Raw genomic sequence first — 12900 nt, forward strand, 5'->3', positions numbered from 1 at the left:
AGGGTGCACATAATGTAATGGCTCTAGGGTATATATATATATATATATATAATGGAGATAGTATATGTATACAATTAATATAGCAAAAATACAATAAATTTGTTCAATTCATGAAGAGAAAAGGATTTTATGGAAGAGAATTAAAAAAATAATTTACAGTAAACATTTCTAATAAATTATTTCCTTTCCTTGAATCATTTTCTAATTTATTGATTTTTCTTCTTAGAAATAACTCTTGTTTATGTCCTGCTCCCTCACAGCTATTGGTAAACAAAAATACTAAGCTTTTCTAGTTACACGTAATCCAGCTAAAGCATGCCTTTCTCACTTATTAAGGTAAGGGAAATTGGGGGATGATAGGGTAAAGATCATCACAGCGCATGCGTAAAATCCTGAGTAATGCCAGAAAGCTGTCTTTAAAGGCACTGTTCATTCGCAAAGCGCAGTTTTTATGGACTGTAGCAATTTTCAATTTCTGTAAGTTTTGAAGACTTTCCACCTGCGAAATTCTGATCTATTCATGTAAGTTAAATTCGTTGATTTTTTTTTATTGTTGATCTAAATATGAAAAAGTAATTGTTGTCATTATTTGACTACGAAGCATATAAAAAATTTATTGCGAAATATCTTACGTGAAATCAATTATTTATTGGTGCGTGTCATCTCTTTTTAAAACTAAAAGTTTCATCAATGTTTTTATAAGTACGTTAGACTGTTTAATATATTTGAATTTGTGATTTATTTACCATTTTAAGCTATTTAAAATTTTGGAACTTTTCTACTATACGTAAAGTTTTACAGACACGTTCTTTAAAATATTTTATTGCAATTCTTTTATTTTATCAGAAATTTGTTCCTTATATTTTTATAAACAATTTTTCCGTTCTTATTTTCTGTAAAATATAATTGTTTTGCTGTTTATTCTGTAAAATTTAATATCTCTATGAAACAAAACGAATATAATAGTCCTAAAACTATTTCTCATTGTTGCTGGGGCATTTTAATTGCACACAAAAATTATATGCTGAAATCTTCAGTTAACAGAAAAGATCTGGAAATATGAGGTTGACATAAAATTATTATGATATTTTCCTGTGAAATATGCATTTATCTCTTATTTAACTGTTCTATTTTCTGGTATGTTTTGAATGCAGAAATATTTAATATCCATTTCTTCAAGTAATCTTTAACTATTTTACTTATAATAGTATTAATATTAAACTTATTATTTAATTTCATCTATTTTTTTAAAAAGATTCAAAGATAAAAAGATCAAAGATAAAAAGTAATATTCAAAATTATAGACTTGAAATAAAAATTTCCCAGTTGACATTTAGAGTTGTCATTTGAGTTTCTATTTTATTTTTAAATGGTAAATAAGTAATATTTAGTTTTTAAAAGTTGTATTTATTTTTTTAATGAATTTATTTACTGTTAACGCACCAATTAAAACAATGAATACAAAACAACTATTTAAAATTACTAAGCACCTGAAGAAAAAAAAATCAGGTAAATTTATCGTACTTCGATAGAATTTCTGGTAATGATATTTGATATATGATATTTCTGGTAAAAATAAACTGTATGATATTTCTAGTAAAAATAATCATAATCATAAGAAAAGCAAATTATACAGTTCTTATTCTTTTTTTTTTTTTTTCGTTCACATTATAGCCATAATATCAGAACTTCTGGTTTTAAAAATTATGGTTCTTATTGCTACACATTTATGAAAAATACAAAACTGAATGGTAAATTTAACCATATAAATGGTTTTTATGCCATACTTTAAGGTATAATAAGAAATTACCAAATTTATACCGCATTTAAAAAATTTTATCACGCATTATAAAACCCTATTTTATAGTTAATTTTGCCGAAATCTTTACTAAAGCGCTTCGTTGAAAATTATCGAGTTTTTTTGGTGATTTATAGATTCAGAACCAAGGTAAATTTAACCGTATTCCGGTAGTTTTGATTATACTTTTTCTCTGAGATTAATCTCTTAAAATATTAAATTATTTTTAACTGCAATCAAAAATACAGAATATAAAAGAAATAATGAAACTGGATTGAAGGGGAAAATGCAATAATGACCAAGCAAAATCATTCGATTTACTTGGACCAAACAATATTGAGACCAAACCTGTCTTAATAAAATATAACATTTTAGAATCTTTAAATTGAATATTTTATCATTTTGATTTTCAAATTTGTTTATCGTAAATAAATAAAAATAATTTTGAATAATAAGGCAATTCATGTGGGTTAGCGTGTGGCTGGGAGTATGCTGTAAAACCTACTAATTAAATAAAAATTAAATATGTAAGTGTGTTCCTTATTCTTAACTGAAACTTTTATCGATATGTAAGTAAATCAACAATGAATTTCAAAGAACATGTAAAAATTTGCATTTATGCTTTACTTAAAATTACTCAGAAACTATTTAAAATAGTTATATTTTTCTTTCCTCAGAAACTATACATTACAAATGATTTACTTTCGAAATAATTTTAATATTCTTAGTTACTAAAAATATAACGATACTAATTTAAAGTGACACATGTGTCTCATTAGAAGTAATTAAATATAAACGTGTTCTATAACGTGTAAATACATTTAAAAATGAACTTCTCTTTATATACTTATTTTATTATACATAATTACTCATATATAAAATATATATTAAGAAAAAGTTAAAAAACGGTCTCAATTAGAAATGGAACCAGCGAATATACAAAGCGAACACCTTACACCTTTAATCATGCACCCACATACGTTTCCTTTTTTTAATATAATATTAAACGGACTAAGTTTAGGATAGTTTCAATAAATATTTAGCAATTAACTAAGTTTCAATAGGAATTTTACAGATACGTTCTATTCATTGCAAATTCAATGTTAGAAATAATATTATTGCCATAAAAATAACTTCTCCATTAAAAAACATTTTAACCATATGCCTTCATTAACGCTGATAGACTTTGAGACAGGAAAATCATAAGTGATTCAATTTTGTCTGTTTTGATGCAGTTATTTAAAACAACAATAATGCCACTTATTCATACTTCAGGTAGAAAAGAAAAACATTGGCTATAAAATCGTGCCAAATTCGAGAACAATTTTTCATAAAATTAGTATCGGAAAAATCACAAAATTAGCTGCAAAATTTTGCGCAATTACAATTTCATTTATAAATTAATTTTCTGAGCGAAAAATATTTTTAACATTTTTTTAAACAGCAAAAAAATCTGGTATTAAATTTTTTTTAAAAAATGGAATTTCATAGCAATTTTTTAGCACATGAATTGCGTTTTCAATCAGTTTCAACATTTCTATTTCAACAAAAATAGTTTTGAAAATAATGCTTCTAATATTTCATTTATTACAAATAGTATACAGTATACCCATAGTATTAAACAATATATCTTCAGTTAATATTGGTTTCATTTTACATTAGAACGTTTATATGTCTAGAACCTGTAAGATTAATGTGCTTTAATTTTGTTAAAAGCACCAAAAGCAACTTTATTGATAGTCGTGCTGCTAAATATTTTACAAAATCAAATAAATTTTAAAGAAATTACTAAGTGTTTTACATAGAAAATTTTCATATTGTCGACTCGTTAACTATTTTAAATATACTTGAAGCGAGAAAAAGTAAACTCTGTGTAAAACACATAGTTTATTTTGCGCGGTGGAAAGCATTCTGATTAAATTACAGTACTGTATGGTAAAGACTAGTAAGCAGCACGTCAGTCTTACTTAAAAAAACTAATTTTCATTAATAAAACCAAACTATATGATATTTAAACCATTAATTTTGTAGTTTTTCCAGTCTTATAATTAGGGCTTACCAGAAATTCTGGTTTTCAAAATTATAGATCTTATTGCCCCACAATTAGTAAAAAGTAAAGAACTGAAAAGTGAATTTAACCTATGAATATATGATTTTCAAGCAATGCTCTAGGGCAGAGGTGGCGAACCTTTATACACCATCGTGCATTTTTTTCTAAAAAATTGTTTAATGAGGTCATAGACGTGCCGTCAAATAATTTTGACTTCGTGATTATTGGGAATATAATAATACTTAACACTATCAACTCAAAACTCTTTATTTGCATTGAAAAAAAATACATTTTGACATGTCTTAAAACAACTTAAAGTAACATCAGTGTGACTTCTGTTGTTGCAGATTCGATGACAAATAACTTATATTAGGTTGTAAGATGTTAGTTTAAGCAGGACTGTTAATTTTTTTTTGCTAGTTGTTTATTGTTAGCTTGTTTTTTATGGTTATTGATTGTCTTTTTAGTATTAATTGTTAATTTTTTATTAATAATTGTTTATTATTTTGCTTGTTTTTGTGAATTTTAATTAAATTGTTACATATGCATCATAGTGTAATAACATTTGTGTAATAGCAATTCATTGTGTAATAACAAATGTGATCGGTGGCGTGACCGAAATATTGTGTCTCGTGCCATATATGGCACGCGCGCCATTGGTTCGCCATCCCTGCACTAGGGTATCATAGTAAAATTACTAAATGTTACCACATTTATCAAATTTTATCTCATATTATAAAAACCTATCTTCCCTTTTATTTTTACCGAAATACATACTAAATCATTTCCTTAAAATTTACGGAGCTTTTTTGTGCTTCCATACAGTCAGAAACAAGCTAAGTTTTACCACATTCTAGTAATTTAGACCAGACTCTTTTATTAGCATGGAAAGTAATTTAAAACATTTACGTAACATTTTTTTTTCAAATTAGCATATCACATTTAACATTTTTTAAAACAACCAGAGATTTAATAGTTTTAACAAATTTAAACTTAATTATTTGAAAGGTAGACAAAATCGATTTTGTCTTTCCTTCAAATATGCAAATTATTATATTTATTCCCTACGTGCCAAATTATAAATAGATTTCCATGAACAGTACGTAATAAATCATTTGTTATTTATCATTTCAATTAACAGCACATAATGAAAGTAAGTCTAGAACTGGTTAAACATCAACTTCAAATAAACCGCGCCGCTGCAACAGAATAATTTTATCATCACTGAAGGAAAATGGTAAATAAGTAGTTCATAGGCTCCTTGGGAAATCTTCAAAATGCTTGCGTTCTACAAACTTAGATCAGTAACGGATCAATTCATCATTCATTTTCTTTTCCAATGACTAAGCTCTCATAAATGATTAATAGGTTCATAGAAATTGCATTAGCGATATAATTAAGGCAATAAAAAATAAAATATTCGCTTCGTATACTTACGTATTGAAACCAAAACTAAAATATACAGGATTTTAAGTCATAATAAAAAAATACGAGTAGAGAAATAATCAATACTTGCTTATTCTTTTGATGTAAGCGTATGAAATTAACTGAATCCTGAATATAGTATGAATCCTGATATCGATCGAGAATTTCCTGACATTGAATATTTTATAATTTTCTGTTCTGTTTTTCAACTCATTTTATCAAATGAAGTTGCTTAAGAATTTTTTCTTCATCATAAGTCATGGTTAGGTATATTGTTTTTGCATTTACTGACTTCATAACGTGATATCATGATATTAATAATTTAAGCAACGCTGACTTTAGACTTTCAAAGATATGTATTTTTACTTCTAGAAAAGTTCCACAATAAAAAAATGAATAAATAAATAAAGTAAAAAAATATAATAAGAAATATATAAAAACAAGGAGAAAAGGTGGCANCATATATATATATATATATATATATATATATATACATGTCGGAAATTACAGAACAAAGAAAAAAGGGGGGGAAAAGAAAAGTAATAATAAAAATAACAAATAACCGGAAAAAAAATTTCCGAAAAAAAGGACAAAAAATTTTTTAAAAAATTCGGAAAATAAATGATATGATCTTTTCCTCAGCTCACACGATTATATCCGATTATATTATATCTTTTATTTTCCGGATTTTTTTTAAAAATTTTGTTCTTTTTTCCGGTTTTTTTTTTTTTTTTTATTATTATTTTTCTTTTTTTCCCCTTTTTTCATTGTTCTGTAATTTTTCCCTTGCTTTCTCTACATTTTGAACTTATTTCATGAGTTCCATTTATTTGCAGCTTATGCAATAAATAAACTAATTTTCTTGGATAGATATTTCAAAACTTTCGAAAGATATCTTTTTTGGATGCAAAAGAGTTTTAAACTAAATTGAAAACAATATAACCACGATTCATTATAAAGATATTGTGTACCGACTTTCTCACATTAAGTGAGTCATTAAAATTTCTTAAAAAAAGAGAGAAAATGGATGGAAAATGTACTTGAATAAGTATATAGCAATCCATTTTAATAGTAAAGGGATTTATGGAATAAAAAATTGGATAAAAGTCTTTGCTCCAACTAATTGGGTGAATTCCAGTATTCACTAAGTAATATTTTTTACTTTTATCCTTCTCTTCTCTACGTTTGATCTTTCTTTTACTTTAGAAATCGCATTTGTCATCCGCTGAAAATATAAAATCTTTTAGGTTAACTTACTTTTATAACTTAGTCAGAAAGTCATCTTAAATTTTTTTATCTGGTGGTCTGTTGTTAAAAGTGCTTCTACTAGAGAGAAAAAGTCTTTTTTCAAATCCTCCGTATTAAGTTATAACTTCAGTTCACTAAATTCAGGATATTTATTCTATTTAAGATTCAAAATCATTTCGTTTTAGTTTACAGATTCGAAGAAGAATATCAATTCATTTTTTTATAAAAAAAATTAAACAATTGTTGTCAAAAAAAATTTAAATAATAAAAGAGTTCAAAATGGTAAAACTGGTGTGACTGATTGCTTGTTAGATTTTAGTAAGCTTTTTAAAAGTCAAATACAAGCTTTTCTAGACATTTTCTTATTAAAATATACCTCGTGTCGCTTATAAGGGTTATCAAAACTTTATTCAAAAACATTATATGAATATCTGTATGTCAAGTGAAAATTAAACTTATCATCCAAATTGCTTAGCAGTACTTTATTGACGATAATATGTATTTTCTTTCCTATATTTTGTTCTCCTATATTTTCTTTCCTATATTTTGTTCATTTATATCTGCCTTTATTATGTTTATTTTTATGCAAATGACTTCTATTTAAGTAAGCTATGGTTTTATTAACAGAAACTTTAAACAAAATGTTAAAACTTGCATACAACTCTACACCGTTTATCATTCGGCCCTGTAAAAGATCGAGGGAAAAAATTAACTCTTAATTACCAAGTTTTTTTCAAGGTTATAATATAACCTAACATAGCATCTATTTTAGGCTAAGTGTTTAATATAAATAGTTACAGTTCTCATTTTAAACATAATAACTTATGTAAATATTATATCATTAAAGACAACAGTAACGGAAAAGTATTTTTCGACGTTCGTGTAAATTAATTTAAATACTTCTTAATGTGTAATATAATTTACTAATAATACACTAACAAGAACTACCAATTTTAACTTAGCAGTTAAATATAAAAACAAATATAATTGAATCAATACACTATCTATTTATATTTCTTTTTGCTTCAGTTCAGATTTAAGACGTAATTTGTTCCCCTTAGATTGCTTCAAGTTTCTAGTTAATTCAGTTTACACTTCTGTGAACATTGTTAGCAAGATTTCTATGATTCACCCGACTAAAAGAAATCTGTTCAATAACTTTAGAAATTTCAGTTTCGTTTCTTATTTGCTTTAAAATGGGAGTATATAATAAACAAATTTATCTTCTTGACTTTTACAGAGTTCTTTTCTAGCATGATATTCTTTGAGCACTATCTTTACAAAATTTTTCTACCCTAAACTAAAACAAATTAATGACAATTTATGTAATGCTGATAGAAAATTTATACTGAGAGAAAAAATGGTCAATACGTCCAGAATGTGATAAAATTCAAAGTGAATTCTGAATTTATAGGAGTATCAAAAATCTCCTTAACTTTTACGACACGCTTTAGTAATGATTTTTGTAAAATTAACGATAAAATATGGTTTTATAATATGGAAATAAAAAATGCCGAATGTGTGGGGAAATTTGGTAATTTTATCTTGATACCTTAGAGCATAGCATAAAAAACATTTACTCGGTTGAAATTACTTTTGGTTTTGCATGTTTGCATGCAACTATAAAACCTATAATTTTGAATAACAAAATTTCTGGATAAACTCTACTATATGAACTAAAAAATTATCAAATGAATAGTTTAAATACCATATATTTTTGTTTTATTATCTGAAATTATATTTTTTACCAGAAAGGTCAGTACCATGCGATACAGTAATTTTAACAGATTTTTTTCTCCGTGTATGTACAAAGTAGGATATTAGAATTTCGGCGTAATAAAGACAATATATGTATTCCTCTACTTTAATTATTTCAAAAAATGTGTCAGTTAATCTAAGCCCTCTTTGATTTCATTCCACATTAATTGATTTACATTAAATGATCTAAGTTTATTTAATTTTAATCTCATTTTTCTAGTTAGTTAATCTAAGTGCTCTTCGATTTCACTCCACATTAATTGATTTATATTAAATAATCTAAGTTTATTTGATTTTAATCTCATTTTTCTCGTTTTAAAAATCATCTTTCACAACTGGTTAACTCTATTGTTTCATTAATTACTGTTTTTTATAATAGTGTTTTTAAAAAAAAATTAAAATATGCGTCAAAATGTAGTGACTAAAGTGCAATCCTTGCAATATCACGTACTGAATTATTCAATTTAAGATCAATTGCGAATAAGCCATTTGCACAATAAGGAGGCATACATGTACTCCAATATTCACATTGCGCAAAATATTATTCAGAATACCATACTAGCTTTTGATCTAATAAGATCTTCAAACATTTAAGGTATTTGCATAATTCAAGTAATTAGTTTTAAATATCCCGGTGGCTGAGCGGTAGCGCTTCGCGCTGTCGTGCCACAGGTCCTTGGTTCGATCCTTGGGCCGGGCAAGGCCGACTCAGCCTTTCATCCCTTCAGTGGGTCGATAAAATGAGTACCAAGCATGCTTGGGAACTAACACTGGGGGTTCCGCGTTCGGCTGACCACCTGACCGGAACATATGCTCCTGCACCCCAGAGCCCAAGGTCAAGAAAACTGAGATGGGCACAGTCGGCCTTGGCCCTCTTAATGGGCTGTCGCGCCACTGAGTTAGTTAGTTAGTTAGNTTTTAAAATACACCCAATTCAATTAAAAATGTAAATATAAACTGAGAAAAGCGTAATCAAATTTATCTTATGAAGGTTGTTGTTTTTAAAAATAATTAAAAATTAATCTAATTTAGTTACAATTTGCACCTCCAAACAAGCAACTAAATTTAATTATGTTTGTGAAATTCTTTAAAACTTTAAAAAATAAAATAGCAAAACAAAAGAATTATGGGTATATTTGTAAAATTAAAACATTTCAAACGTTTTTTGAGGTGTTATTTTTTTTGTTTCGATTTCAATATAAACAAGGAAAAAAGAAATGGGCTGAGACTAAATTAGCACTGGCAGAAATTTCTCAGTAAAAAAAATGGCTAAATAACAATTTATTTAATTGTTTCGTGCTGTTTCAAGTATGAATAGTTTCGTGTGTCATGCTAGTTACAATATTAACCTATAATCTAATATTACCTATAATATTCAAATAGGACCACGTATTATATTACCGGGTAATAGTGTACCCTTCCAGAGGAAATAATTATAGACCTCATAGGGGGTACACAATGTGTGGCCGTGTAGTTTATTATGCATGTATATCTAAAATAGTCTTCTGAAAAGCTTTAAAATGAGGAAATTCGTCGTCTAAAGAGCTTTAAATATTCGAAGTCATATTAAATAATGCAAGGCCCGATATCAGACCTTAATATTGACCCATAATATTTTAATTGAACCACGTATTATATTACCGGGTGCTAGTGTACCCTACCAGAGGAAATAATTATAGACCTCATAGGGGGTACACAATGTGGTCCTGACTTGTTTTTAAAGGATTAAAAACCGCATAGTTTTGTATTCATGGTTTTTTTAAACACACTAGTTGTAAACGGTATCAAAACCGTTAAGATAAAAAAAGCTATTTACCGTAAAATTTAGGGTTAATTAGATGGACAGACTACTGCCGGTTATATTACCGTAATTTCAGAAGGAAAAGTCTAACAGTGTACTAAACATAAAATAAATGAAACTTCGAAGATACATTTTTTCGTATCCTGAACTAAAGATAATTTTTAATACTGTATTTCTAAATGGTATATTTTCAGAAAACTAATCAACATTGCTCGAAAAAATTCATAAGATATTTCAGGAAACTAGCTGTTCCCTCCTATAATAATCTAAGAGACAAATTTTTTAGCTTAATTCCCTTGCTTCAACTTTAAGGGGTACTTTTTTTTAATATATTTACCTAACACCAGAAAAAAATCCTCTACGTTGAAATTAGAGAGCGCGCCGGCTTTTTTTCATTAGCTCATTTTCCTTCATTATTCAAACAACTGTTGTTTTAGAAAGAATTTCCATTTATAATGAGCAATGAAAAAATCAAGTTTTTTTTTCTTTCTTTGGAGTCATAAATATAATAAGCAATGAAATATTAAAGCAAATTTTTGCGAGTTTATCCTTTATTAAAGAGGAAAATCAAATACCGTTGACAACAAAAAAAAATATTGTACGCACTGAGAAAAAAAGTACGCTATTAGAAATTTCTAGGAAAAAATGGTTAAATAAAAATTTCTTTTATTGATATACGGTATTCAAACTGTTAACTGTGATAAAAAACCGTTTATTAACTGTTTTCACCTGATACGGTAAAACAACCAGAATTTTATCGCACCAACTAGGCCCACCTAATGAAGTCAAATAGTTTCTTGCAGCTGCGTATATATTACAGCTGGGTATATATTATAGACGAGGAAGTTTGTCTAAGGCCGGGATAGCCTGGTCGGTAGGGCACTGGACCCATGTCGGAGAGTTCGAGCGTTCGAATCCCGCCGGCCGAAAACTCCTCGTGTAGTAAAGTGAGTGATGCACGTTAAATCCGTCGAGTCGCAAAAGTCCTCCCATAACAAATCAATACCTCTGAAAGTGCTGGATTGGAGATCGATCGTTCTCTGATTCAGGTCAAAATTACAATCTGTGGATGAATGAATGGATGTATGAATGGGACCGCCTTATAAACGGGTGTGACGTATGGCGTGGCAGAAGTAGAATTCTTGGCCATAGATGGTGCCACTGAAAAACAAGAACAATCGCACTCCTTCTGCCTAAACAGGCATACNTCTGTGGATAAATGAATGGATGTATGAATGGGACCGCCCTATAAACGGGGGTGATGTATGGCGTGGCAGAAGTCGAATTCTTGGCCATAGATGGTGCCACTGAAAAACAAGAACAATCGCACTCCTTCTGCCTAAACAGGCATACGTCAACAACAACAGAAGGCTGGTCTGCTACTCTCATGACCTACAGAACGGGGGCTTCATAAGATGGGCCTAGCTGACGCGGATAAAATTCTGGTTGTTTAACTGTATTAAATTCGGTGAAACAACCGGACAGAAAACAGTCACAAAAAGATTTTTCTCATGCTTAAAAGTTTTAATACCATGTTTTTCTGATTATTTGACTGTTTTGATTGAATATGATAAAATAAGAATTATTAAATTGTTATAAAGCCATTTTTCCGAAAAATATCTAAAAGTGTAGACAATGGTCAGAAACACGAATTTTGTCTTTAAAACTCTTTTAGTTCATTTTCTAAGTAAGTTTACAGTAGAAAATTGGGTAATTACTTTTTTGTATTTGATTTTTGATTTCCTATGTCAAAAGCTACACATAAATAAAATTAAACAAGTTTTGAAAGTAAACTTTAAAATATCTATATATGAAGCTTATCATTTTTAACATTAACTGCTTTTCTGACTGGCTTAAAAGTTTAAAACAATAAATCAAACCTAAGTGAAACTCTCTGTACAATTTTTAAAGTTTATTTCATAAAAACAGAAGGATAAACATCTCCTTGGTCAAGTTGGCAGGTTTCCATATATCGAAATATTGTTAGAAGACAATATTTTATCAATTTCAAACGTCATTTTTTTGAATAAAAGGAAAGGAACTTTTTGAAGCTTGAAATATTTTGACCTACGAGGTTTAAGATATATTTTTAATACTTATAGGAATTTCACAGTGAAGTAGAAAATTAAATTTTTATTTTAAAAAATTGAATTCTCTGTGCAAATTATGTTTGAAGCATAGATTTATTGGAGTCGATATATTACATTTTGAAATGTGTAAAGAAATTAATATTTATCAAAGAAAACTCTTGCACGACTCCATCATATTAGATGTTTTGAAGAATTGTTTACAGCAAAATACAATATTCTCTAACTTGAGATTATCTCTAATATTGAGAGTCAAAAATCAATCTTTCTCTGAATAAACAAACTTTATTTTCGATGAATTTACATCGAAAATAAAGTTTGTTTATTCAGAGAAAGTATGTTTTTTGTCAGATTTTGACTCAAACACCGTCTCTGCTAATTAATTAGCATACTTAAGGTTAGCCTTTCAAAATATTGATATTAGGTCTTAGTACATGACAATCCAATTATTAGATTAAAAGTTATTCGTATTTAATTTTCCTAACATTGCTCCCTGTACATCAGAGACATCAAAAATTTGAAAATTCAGTTCGTTGATGGTTCAGAAACGAAAAGAAAATGNCTATGTCAAAAGCTACACATAAATAAAATTTAACAAGTTTTAAAAGTAAACTTTAAAATATCTGTATATAAAGTTTATCATTTTTAACATTAACTGTTTTTCTGATTGACTTAAAAATTTAAAACAATAAATCAAGCCTAAGTGAAACTCTCTGTACAATTTTTAAAGTTC

The 12900-nt window shown here is 27.8% G+C and overlaps 1 protein-coding gene across 2 annotated transcripts in view; it reads left to right on the forward strand.

Annotated features, from left to right (window-relative positions):
* The window catches only part of LOC107456509 (protein unc-93 homolog A), a 138491-nt gene that overhangs the window by 49668 nt on the left and 75923 nt on the right, over nt 1-12900 (forward strand). The window contains exon 1 of one of the 2 annotated variants that reach the window (XM_043049602.2): nt 395-522. The exons of the other annotated variant lie outside the window; for it this stretch is intronic. The gene's annotated coding sequence lies outside the window, so the exon portion shown is untranslated. Of the gene's footprint in view, nt 1-394; nt 523-12900 lie in introns of those variants that run through there. 2 annotated transcript variants of the gene reach the window in all.

The sequence above is a fragment of the Parasteatoda tepidariorum genome, chromosome 5, assembly GCF_043381705.1.
Source record: "Parasteatoda tepidariorum isolate YZ-2023 chromosome 5, CAS_Ptep_4.0, whole genome shotgun sequence".
NCBI classification, from domain to species: domain Eukaryota; kingdom Metazoa; phylum Arthropoda; class Arachnida; order Araneae; family Theridiidae; genus Parasteatoda; species Parasteatoda tepidariorum.